The 13,143-nt window shown below is 35.0% G+C and overlaps 1 protein-coding gene across 9 annotated transcripts in view; it reads left to right on the top strand.

Moving 5' to 3' along the window:
* LOC101737214 (uncharacterized) overlaps positions 1–13,143 on the top strand; it is a 196,083-nt gene that overhangs the window by 133,787 nt on the left and 49,153 nt on the right. The window lies entirely within an intron of this gene.

The raw sequence follows: 13,143 nt of genomic DNA, 5'->3' as shown, positions 1-13,143 counted from the left end.
ATTCTTGATTTATCGTGAAACGAACAAAATGTCGCCGCAATCACTAATATAAACATGAATTTTTCGATTTTATTTTGGATTAGATATTGTATTATACAGACTATATATAATATGTAGAGCTTTACTTATAAAGTTGCCGTCTTAAAATACTGGTCATATAAATACATGGCAATAAATTCTATATTCGAATGTTTTTTTTTTAAGTAGTTCTATTATTAATTTCAGTATTTTTTTTGTTGATTAGCGTTTTGTTTTCACTATAATATATGTAACTTTTTCATCAATATGGCCACTATAAAAATACGAGTTCGGTCGCGGTAACAATGCCGCATAGACTTACAACGTTAACGTTTATTGACGTGTAGGAAGTGAGTTATTGATTTGAACGCTTCCGTTGCAAGGGTTGTAAATGGCGTCAACCACTGCACTCATAACACCTTACGCCGACAGACATCTATTTCTTCCAAATCTAAGATAACTTCTCCCAGGGAAAAAAAAAATCAGTATTCGAGAGGTCCTAATCAAAAACACCTTTGTAAAATTTGTTAGCTCCCATACTCCTGATTTCTTCAACGAGGGCATGGAAAAATTGCTACGCTGGCAAAACTGCATCGATAGCACAGATGACATAAAATAAAAAATATATTTATGTATGTCGAAATTTCACTGCCGATCGTGGGTTTAACAACTGATGTAGACTGTTGATATTTTATAGCTTGAATACTGTAAATTTTTTTTTGTTCGGGCCGTTAGGCTATCCTCCTACGAGGTCAGAACCCGGTCAGTGTAGGGGGGTCCCGGGGTCAACACTGCAACCAGACACGCGGCGCCACCCCGAGGACGCCCGACCGACTGGTCGTCGAGGCGATAGTCGACGACCAACGACGCCGGTCTCCGCGGTACGGCGGCCCTACCAGTCTGCCCGAGCGATGCCGCTGGTGTTCCGGGATACCCCGCTTGGCCAGAACCAGCCTAGCGGGAGCTTGAATATTGGCCAGCACGAACCTAATCAACCTCTCCTTTTATCAGAATTTTAAATTTTTTTTTAATGATTTCTTTGAATTTTCCTTTGCAAGATTTCACGTAACAAAATAGATACTTAAAACAAAAATAAGGTAATTTTATATTAAGTTATGTGAGCTATCTATAACTTTATTAGATAATTATGCTCTATGTTCATAATAAGAATTAAAAAATCTAGTATAGACGCTTCGATCACTTTATTATTACAGTAAATAGATTGAATTCGAACTGCTATATGTACTTCTTATAGTCTACCAAGCTAACGACAATTAGCCCACAAATTTATGATGTTATAATATTATTGTAATGTAATGAATACAATAGCCAGCGTTAATTATTCTGGCCAACTAATTTAATGGTTGCTACATTGTTTGAATAGGAAATCGCAAATTGCACTCCATTCACCGGCTTCAGTTGGCACGGTCTCTCAAATTTGATTTTCTATTCACCATAATATATATCAAATGCAGATAACGATTGATCTTAGTGAAAAACATATATTATTATGAAATCTGCTAGTGTTAATATTGTTGTAATTATTGACCAAATTTATTTATTATCTATAAACCGACTTCAAAAAAGGAGGAGGTTCTAAATTCGACTACTTTTTTATAATATATATTTTATACCTCATAACTGGGTGCATCGATTTTAATGATTCTTTCTTTATTAGAATGCTGACGCTTCCCGGGTGGTCCCATTTCATTTAACTAGTCCAGTTCTGATAATGGTATCCATGAGAAAACCATATAAGTACTAAATTTGCATTAAGTACGTGCGCAACAAATAGGTGAATAACTCAATAACTCAATATCACGCCAACCGATTTCGATTATTATTGTTTTTAGTTAGTGTATATTAATTTGTTTTGGAATATCTTTTTTTTCTATTTGAAGTCGGTTTTTGTTAGAGCATGTCTATAGGTATTTACAATTATTTGTTTCGCACTTTTGCTGCGGTACTGTAAATAAACGCGTATCAAAAGTACGTGGCAAAGAAGAAGTTACTAGCATCAGTGGTACTAGATCAAAACCATTTATGTCAGTATTTTTGCTGTGTAGAGTACCAGCCCTCTCTTCACACGAATTTACTAAAAGACGAATAAGAGATACACAAGAGATTTCGTGTCTCAAGATAGGTTGCGGCATTCATGATGTGATTTTTTTGGAATTCGGTAAACACCAACTATAATTAGGCCACGAGTTAGACGACCGATATACTATTATGAAATTTAAACAACATTTGCTGTGACTTCTGCGTCATTTTAGAACTATTGTTGACATGGTATTAATTTCACTCCATATATCATCAAATGTTTCTTTGAGCGATACTAAAGTCTTAAGAATGAGTAATAACGCCTATAGAACTGTTCCGAAATAATACTATACCTTGACGCAGAAATTAGCTGTTTGACGGTACCTTAATATAACCAATTTTGAACACCGCGTATCTGAATTCGTAAAAGTCTTGTAGTTTAACAAAGGAATTTGTAATTAAGCACGCACTAATTATAAGGAAGTAACAGTCTTTACAGTACAGTAACAGTCTTAGTATTACTACATATAACGCCATACATTTGTAGTCAGTCACACACCTTACAATGTTATTCTATGTATAATAGATGGTCATTTCTAGAGACGCATTTACTGATGTCAGTCTATTGAGTTTCTTGCCAGATATTTTCAGTATTGGTCGCTGGGTCCCGATTCCAATCTGGTAGATTCTGCGAAGTACTGCTTGGGCTTAGTATTAGCAAATTCTCTCAAGTCGAGCCCGTGAGTTCGACTACCCACCCTTAGGCTACCATCAAATAGGTACTTACTTAGTACGCGACCGATCCCTTCCTTACGTACACACTCTTCTAAAGCTTAGGTTTGAGAGTCACTGATAAATTCGGTCAGAGACGTCGACGTCGAAATCCTATTCTAGACCTGTGACAGGTAAGTTTGGATTAGAACGAAAAGGGAAACCGAGAACTAAATAACTTTAACAATATTAATGAAAATACTAAACAGAACAGTTTTTAAAGTACCTGTGGAGTTTTATTGGATTTTATTGAAGTTGTTTTTTGCTGTTGGTTTTTATTTGTTAAAATATACACTTATATAAGTAGACGTCAAGGATTCTACATTATAGCGATTAATGAATGAGCTTATTTAAACGATTCAAAAAGGCTGGTGTTATATGCTAATGACTTCAAGAAAATAACTCAACCAGTTGTGTTCTAGCTTCTGGCGAGCGACTTAAAACTAAAATATCTTTCAGCCTGGGTTGATTTTCCAGAGTTTTTATTATATATTCTAAAATATACACCATATTAGGTTGTGCACAGGACAACCTATGTCGTGTATTTAATAAAAAAAATTATCTAAATAAGTTTTTAAAATAATATACGTGTTCCGTATTCAAAATAATTAAAAAGTTGAAAAAAAAAAAGAAAAGTTTTTATGGAACAATATTTACGGCTAGACTAGTTATATATTACGTGGGTTGCTTAAGTTGTTTCTTTATTAAAGACATTTCATTATTCTTATCAATAGTCCGATACATAAACATTCAACTTAAGCGAATGAAGGGTTGGAAAAAATGTATTTATCCGAACTATACTCAGATTTCAATGGCTCTGAAATTCTTGAAATAGATGTAGAGGTTAGTGAGTTTTTCATTTAACAATAGAGATAATTTCATTTCCTCAATTTCTAATAGAAGTTAATTTTTAGTTAAACACTTCAGTCTCGGCTCTGGTTTGTTTGCGACAAACTTAAGAGTGGCCAAGAATGCAAGACAATGAAAAAGCTCTCCATTTTTTTTGTTCCCTGCTCTTTCTCTTAAGCTTCGTTAACAGTGAGGTGGTTTTAAATGCCGTCTTTAGTCATCCTAATGATCATAAATATTAACCACAACTGTTTATAAAATAATTAAAACCGTGTTTAATATAGATACATTAGCTGTCTACGTAATATTATGTAAACAAATTGCAATCATATTATCACTATTCACTGACTTATTAAAACAAGATTCAAATAACGTTACTGGGCCATGTGAATACTTTTTTGTTGGGCTATACGCCCTTCGTGGTAGTTTAAAATGAATTTGTTTTTCGTGCCATTAACAATGCCAATGTGGGACGGGCAGCGAACCGTGAACGCTCGGGAAAATGGGTTTCGTACGTTCTGGAAAACCGAAAACACAGTGAAACATATACCTATCTAGTTTCATTAGCGCATCATGTTCAACTACAACTATAATGGTTTTTATTGTGCAAAATTTAGAAAAAAAAACCCATTCGTTTTTGTAGTAAAAATTTAATTGAAGAATTGAATATTTGAGTAGTCACGTTAGATTTGAGTTAGTTGTTCTGAAAGTTTCTGAGATTTTTTTCAAAATGCAATCGAAAAAAATCTCAGAAACTTTGTTGGGTTTAACATAAATTTTACGATTAAAGTTTCATCTATCTAATTTGAATATTAATAGTGCTAGCCGCTGTTTACCTTAACAAAACCACTTTTTTTATACTTTTGACGCTTATGAAGTTCATTAATTAATTCACAGCTATTATAGGACAAAAATGCAATACTTAGTGAACTCTGTTTTATTATAAACATATAATAGAAGCTCTTTAACCAGCTTCAATACTAAAATTATTGAAGTTGAAATTTTTTATGTAATTGAAAAATGTATAAATGAAATTTTTATATTTAAATAAATTATTGATTTATATATATTATGTATACAAGCTAAACAAAGAGAACTATTACTAGAAATTAAAACGCTAGAGTAAAATTTTAAAAATACTTCAGTAAAATGAATCCTTTATTTTCTTCGGTTCTTTTGATATGATTTTTTTAGCTTAAATTATTATTCTTATATAATTGCCTCTTTGTAAATTGAGAGTTTTATTATCTTATCTCTCTTGAAATGGTTGTTTTTTACGTTTCAGGTGTTAAAAGTGATGATGCCCAAGTGCCCTGTTCATAAAACACGTCATGCTTACGCAAAGTCATTTTCTGTACAAGCAGTTATACTTTGGAATTCTCTCCCTACAAGCATACGAGCGTGCAAAACCATAGCAGCGTTCAAGAAATCTGTTAAAGTATCTGTATATGTATATATTATTATTTGTAATGCTTACTGTATGCGCTAGGTTCGTGTTCCTATTTCTTCTTTCCTTCTGCGGGCCTACTGAAAGAGATTTCAACATGAAATAAGTCGTGCCCTTGTACTCTGTATCCTTATTGTTGTGTTTCTTCTAACAGCCGTTTGTACAAAATATATTAAATACATAAACAAATGAATACGTCCAACGACGAATGAATGCGTAGGTATAAAGGCTTACAAAATTAATACAATTAATGTGGTAATAGCATGCGATATAATTAAGCATCAGTACGATTGGATAATTTTAGATGTGTGTCGAATAGAAAGGCCTGGTGGGACAAAGGCCTCCTTTATTACAGATAACAATAGAATGGGAGCACGAATCTCGCACTATTTCTGGTCGAGGCGTTAACGATCGCAAATCAAAGACCTGTTTGTTTACTGCGTCGCTTACTTATTTGAGGCTTTCATTTTTATTCCCTACCCATTCACTGGCAGCCTAAGGGGCTATTTCAGCTACGTCCGGACGAGTAGATGAGCTCATGGTCCTGGACCTGTGGGAATTTGCTAACACTAGCCCTAGTAAGAGCAGTGCTTCGCAGAATCTATCAGCGCATCGGAATCGCGACCCACTGTGAAGATCCGGTGGGCTTTCATTCGTATTGGATGTGATATAATGTATTCATATATCCTAAAATAGTATTTTTTGTTTGTGACGCCATGACTCACCTTAAGACATGCGGTCAAGTTTTCTATTAAATTGAAATGATTTTTTTTTTTTTTTTATTGCTTAGGTGTGTGGACGAGCTCACAGCCCACCTGATGTTAAGTGGTTACTGGAGCCCATAGACATCTACAACGTAAATGCGCCACACACCTTGAGATATAGTTCTAAGGTCTCAGTATAGTCACAACGGCTGCCCCACCCTTCAAACCGAAACGCACTACTGCTTCACGGCAGAAATAACTGACTGAAGACTATCCCACTTCACTTTCCCCCTTTGCCTCTTCATAAATTCTGTCTCATGCGATGTTCGGACGTGAGTTGTTGAGCGACAGAAGTTTTTAGTCAGTTCGACTCTGTAATGCCCCGCCTTTCATCCCCAGAGGAGGGCGGAAGTACGGCGATTTCCTCCTGACCAAAAAAAAATATCACTCATCGGTAGTTACTCATCTCTAGTCACAGCTAAGGATGAGCTACAACCGATATTCATCAAGATTTACGTTTCTATTAACGATTGTATCTTGTAACTATAGAATTTATGTTACTGCTAGAGGTAAGACAGTGAAAGTGTTATATGTTTTTGTTGTTTATTTCTATTTTAATTTAAGATTAAGTAGTAATCGTCATTTATGAACTACAGTAATGTTAGGGGTACAGCTAAACCAATATCTACTGCCGAGGACGATCCTCAAACATTGTTTGAAGGAGGGCATGTCATAGCACCCAAGGAATAGCTGTTAAGTTTACCCACGTTACTAGATTTCTTTTTAAAATTATGCAAATCTCCGTACCTTACTTTGATAATCAACATCATTCGGATTTTCGTTTAAGTAATAACATACATGTGTGGTGTGAGAATCGATGCCTAACAGTTTAAATTATAAGGAATAAAATTTCCGCTCATATATTCTTCTCTAATAAATATAACAAAAAAAAATTTCTATGTATCTTTGTTCTTTATCCTAAATTATGTATCCTATTAAGGTGGGAGCTACTGTTATGTAAACAGTACTACCAACAAACGACATGTGGCACGCGTGGAGTTTCGACAAATATGTGTATTTCATATATTCAGATTTTTTTCCCTACCTATGGATAGTCTTGAGATGCTATTTCAGATTCACCCTAACGTTTGTAGGTGAGCTCACGGGGCTCAACCGGAGAGTTGCTAACACTGACCCTAGCAAGAGCAGTGCTTCGCAGAATCTACCACCGGATCGGAAACGCGACCCACTGAGAAGATCCGGCGAGAAACTCAGTGGGCTCAATATTCAGCACTATTCACGACCGAACTGTGACGAGTATCCACTAGTATTCAATGTAAATAAGCGCTTCATGTGTACACAATAAAGATACTTATCGTTTCTCTCTTCCACATTTAAACTTTTATAATTTAATAGTTCACTACTTTGCCCAACGGAGTATTTGTATTGAAAGCGACATGCACAAACGGTGCGCTAATGGTCTCAGGTTTGTCACAGACGAAGTAGGTTAACATACTGTTCTCAACTAAACATAATATGCATGGATTTATTGGAGACAGTTTCCCGTATGTGCGAGACTCAACCCAGTTTCCTTGTGCACAACACAACAACTTGAATATCGTCCATTCAACATTTTATATCGCAGTCGTAATTTTAATAACCTTTATCTTGCTTACTCTATTTGTTTTAAATTTTCTTTTCTTTACCGAAAATACGGGTTGCATTGGAAACGCATCGAAAAATGACTGTATTGAAATCGGCGACTCCTACCACGGTAGCTCTTAAACATCACATTTCTTGTACAATCGTATAATATTACCGATTTTTCTTTGGAACGCAATGTAACTCAATCGAAAACCAGGCAAATACTTTATGCGTGAAAGATTAAACAGTCACGTGATGTCTATGTGAACAATAAAATCGCGTGCGTCGCTTTGAAGTTGTGCTCCATGCAGTAACAGTATTGCAAATATCTTTGGGTAGTGCACAATAATAGAATCACATTCCTTGTACAGTTGTATTTTACTACCGATTTTTCCTTAGCACGCAATGTAACTCAATCGAAAACCAAGCAAATACTTTATGCGTGAAAGATTAAACAGTCACGTGATGTCTATGTGAACGACAAAACCGCGTCGCTTTGAAGTTGTGCTCCATGCAGCAACAGTATTTCAAAGATCTTTGGGTGGTACTCAATAATAGAAGTCTATTCCAATTCTATTCGTACTGATATTAAGTTATTCGATTTTAAATAAAATTTTATTTAATTCCTTTAAATTAATTTAATTAATTTTTTTACTGGTGGTAGGACTTCTTGTGAGTCCGCGCGGGTAGGTGCCACCACCCTGCCTATTTCTGCCGTTAAGCAGTAATTCGTTTCGGTTTGGAGGCAGCCGTTGTAACTATACATGAGACCTTAGAAATTGTATTTCAAGGTGGGTGGCGCATTTACGTTGTAGATGTCTATGGGCTCCAGTAACCACTTAACATCAGGTGGGCTGTGAGATCGATCGTCCAACCATCTAAGCAATAAATAAAAAAAAATATATAATATATATTTATAAGATATAAATTATTATTATACTATAATAATATAATACAATCTATCTACCTAGTCAGGTCATAAATTCTGTCACATGTTTAATGTAAAATAATTGAAACAAGTTTATTAATTATGTAACTATTCATATACCAAAATGAACTTAACAAAACATAGATTCTTATGACACTAAAGTTTATTCAAAATGACCTCCGTGATTTTGAATACAGGCCTTCAATCTGCGCGGCCAGTCGTCTATCGCAGCACGAACGAGGTCCATGTCAATATCGGCGGCTGCCTTAATCAAGGATGTCTTGAGTGACTCCAAATTGGGATGAGGCTTTGAGCACGCCTTTTCCTCCAAGTGTTGCCATATCTTGTAATCTAACGGATTCAAATCTGGACTGGAGGAGGGCCAGTCTTCGTGCCGGATGAAGTCGATTTCACGCGCCACCAGCCAGTCTTGTGTGCTCTTCGCTCTATGAGCTGGCGCCGAATCTTGTTGGAATACCCAGTGCCTGTTATTGAACATGGTATGGGAAACAGCTTCCACAAGGTTCGTCACTACTGTATTTTGATACACAACTGCATTCGTTTTTACACTTTTCTCACAAAAATGTACCTCTGTTAAGCCCCAATAAGAAACTCCCAACCATACCATGAGCGAGGATGGAAAATGACCTCGTTGGACACGCGGAATACGGTTGCTCGCTTCTTCACTACTGTGTGCGTACACCTTATCATTTTGTTTGTTGTAGCTCTCTTCTACGGTAAAAATTTTTTCATCCGAAAAAAGTATTTCCCGATATTTTTTTCCCGCGTACTGCTTCAACAAAGCGCGGCATCTCTTCAGTCTCAGGTCCATTAGACGAGCATTCTAACGATTTCCTGTTTTTCTTCGATATGCCCGAAGCCCTAAGTCTTTATTTAACACCTTTTTCACCGTGGTTCTGCTTAACCCCATCTGAAGGGCCAACAGTTTCTGCTTACGTTTGGGATTTCTTTGAATTCGCGCCTTCACAGCTTTCATCACTGCTGGAGTCCTAACAGACCGAGGGCGACCACTTCTTGACCTGTCATCTACACTAGAGTCTTCATTGTATCGTTTGATGGTACGATAAACGAATCTTTTGGTTATATTCAAATTTTTCAGTATGTTAAAAATTTGAATTGGCGCGTTACCGCAACGATGCAACGCAATTACTGCAACACGCTCTTCTTTAAGCGTCCACTCCATATTTAAAAATGAGTAAAATTCTAAAAAGTATACATTTTTATTATCATGAACAATTCGAAATTCGAATTCAATAAACTTTTTTGTGGCCAGCATTCTAAAAGAAACGTTTTTACTGTGTGACAATACTTATGACCTGACTAGTTATATTGTAAAAAAGAAACTGTTTTGGTCGTAAAGCCATGATGATTTGAATATATATTTTTTAAGACGTATACGATCTTTTTTGTCCATTGTGATTTCGAAAATAAGCCTTTTTTGGCATTAGTGGGGATCTCTATAAGGCGATAACGTTATTACGGAAAGGTGATAAAAATTAACAACAGAAGACTTAGACTATTAACATGTCCAATTTTAATCCGCTTTTATTAGCTTCAGACGTATGTATGTTAGTATGTAACGGAATCTTTGAACATGATTTTAACCCTCTTCAAAACATCGGCTTAGCACGGTTTTGGTATATGCACTAATTAAGGACCGATGACAATTTATTATTAAAAGAATATTTAATTATTTTTTTTTTATCATAAAATAATTTTTTCTTACACTATTTTTAATTCAAATTTATTTTCTATTTTTTAGTTTGATTTTTTACAAAAGCGTTTTTTGTTAGTTTTTTTAAACTATTATTTATTTGTCAATTTTTACCTAGTTGAATTTAAATTTTTACATTATTATTTTTTTCAATTTTTTTAAATATTGAATTGTTATCGGTCCTTAATAAGTATACCCAATTTCGAGTTAATCCGACGTTTTGAAGGGGGTCAAAATTCAAAGTTCAAAGATTCCGTTACAAACATACATAATGAAGCTAATCATATTAAAAATCGATAAAAAAATACCTTCATTTAATTATATCAATGTTATCAAGACAAATAATACAGTAGCTAATAGTGTGATAGTGAGCACAAGTTTTATTTTATCAAACAGATAACACGATGTTGAGGAAAGAGGTTTTCGCTCCAGACCGTTTCATATTATTGTTGTCATTAAATTTTACTTCTGCGTAAAATAGTTAGTAAAGTACTACAGTAAAATAGTTCTTGAGAATTTCAAAGAAAAATAGAATCGTTTGTTTTGCTCTACTGTTTGCTGGTGATTGTCCTACTCAACGTAGTATTTTCTTTAGGTACCGCTGATAGAATTAGCACAGTAAAAAAAGAACACGTATTATTACGTGTTATTATTCACAAACACTACACAAGCGCAACGTATGAATATGTTGAGCGCGAACTACATGGTAGGCGGAGTGGGATTGTTAGGTTAGGGATTTTCGTTACGGAATTTCTTGATTCGGTCGCCGCGCCCAAATCCCGCGATAAAAGCTATGCAAAAAAAAAAACACTATACAGAGTTGTTACATTCAGCAAGTACGTACAAATGATATGTAAGTTACAATGGATTCGGTTATTTGAACAAGTACTCGTCATCCACAAGTTAGATAAAGTGGAGTTGTTCGGCTCCGTAGATCTATCTACGAATATTGCGTTCGAGTTAAGTCGACGACGACCCGACTTGTCTTTGGATTTAATATCGCCGCCTATTATTCTGTTCCAATAATGCACTTGAAACTTGTCCCACTTTAGCGTTACATTCGATAGGTTAAGTTACTGTAGCGTCCGTCCGTGACCTAATGGGTTAAACTTCCGGCGTACTTGTATTGAGTGGCACTACAACGCCGGCCTTAAAATCCGCAGTGTGCCGATTTCCACAGTGAAAAACATTTATTTGAGTAATTTATTATGTTAGGTTGCAGTGTGAGCCAGGTAATGAACATGCTCCCTTAGTTCTTCAAAGGAGCACAACATTTATATAATACTATCGACAATTTAAGTTACTATTTTTGGATGAATGGTGACATTCCCGTTGCGTTACTATCTAGAGCAAAAAAAAATATGAGAAAATTTTCTATTTATATAATAACTAGTTAGGTCTGCGTTCCCATTATTATTAGCGCTGAAAATGACCCAGTTGTGTGCGGGTCCGTACTCTACTCCCGAGCAGGTCACTTGTATTAGGCCAATGCACATGGTTACTCTATTGTGACGAAACGGTAAAAATCATTTTAAACATGTAACAATATATATACAAAAATATTTTCTTTAATAAACTATATCATACAATTTATATTTTTATTATTTACAGTTTATTTTATTAATATACACACTGGAGTGTCGTTTGATTAAATTTTATCCCCTATATATAAACGTCCCACTATTCTACCCATTTTTGCTGCGAAGTTATCCTACGTTCTGGTTTGAAAACGAGCCAGCTATTATACAATACATTTTAAATTCTGATTTCATTTCTTATGGTGGGCGATAGCGGTCACCTAATAATAATATTTAAAATCGTTGTAGTAAAATATATTTAACAGTCGTTTAAAATATTTATTAATATTATACTATGATTAGCCGTCATAAAGCTTTGTGGACAAAATTTGAAAGTCTTTCCATTAATAATTAACATTAATATTAACAGCTATGAATATTCATAAAGACTTATTACTTAAGCGACGGTTCAAGGACTTTGCAGATGTTAGCAATAGCAATAGAACATAATATTTTTTACTTTATATTAACCGTTTGTCGGCACCATTTGCTATTATTAACAAATATGATAGCCGTTAAATACAATTAACATTTATTATCAATAAAATTAGGCTGTATGATGCCCTTCCCTGTGCTAAAAACCACCAGTAATACATAGTTTATGAAAAACCAATGATATTTTATATATAAAAAGAGGCGTTGTGAAAACCCCATTGCATTATTAAAAAATAAACATGAAATATGTAGTAAAAGCAGATTTATAATTTACATTTAATACTTCAAAAATATCCAAATTTTCAACTTAATTAACATATTTCGCGGTATTTAATATGAATGCGGTATTTAATGTTGACTGATTCACGAAAATCATTACGTATTGATTATAGAGCTATTATTTTTTAATTTATTGTCGTTCACAATCTTTAAATTGTATGATAACCATCTATCTAAAATATATCAGCCCACAGACGGCCACTGCTGCACACAGGCATTCCCCAATGCTCGTCAAAACGACAGATCATGTGAACTATCTACCTGTCAGTCGCTATCTTTCTTCGTATATTCATATTATAAATACCGCAGTATCTTAAGAGGAAAGTCTTTAACCGGTGTTTGTCAATGATGACATGGGAGCCCAACGTACGTTTGGGTATAGGAAGGATCAAAGATCAGAAGGATCAAGTCACCCAAACAGCAATGGAGAGGGCTAGGGTCAGAGTCCGTAACTGGATTCCGCAGCGTTAAAAAAAGTGTCAGAGCTTCCATGCGAGATTGAACGTCAATAATGTATTAAAAATAGCTTTACAATACTTGCTACTTATTAACACGTTCACTGTGGCAAGTAAAATCATAATCTTTCATCTGGTGCGGCGGCGGGCCAAAATGCGCCTCCAATGATATTTCCGCCAGAGCGTGGCAGGTCTTTCTAGACCCACCAGCACTAGGATAGATTAAAAATTGCGATAAATTTGTGGAAACATAATGTATAC

The sequence above is a fragment of the Bombyx mori genome, chromosome 1, assembly GCF_030269925.1.
Source record: "Bombyx mori chromosome 1, ASM3026992v2".
Taxonomy (NCBI): Eukaryota; Metazoa; Arthropoda; class Insecta; order Lepidoptera; family Bombycidae; genus Bombyx; species Bombyx mori.
The sequence above is the reverse complement of the archived record's forward strand: the minus strand, read 5'-3'. Positions and strand labels throughout refer to the sequence as shown.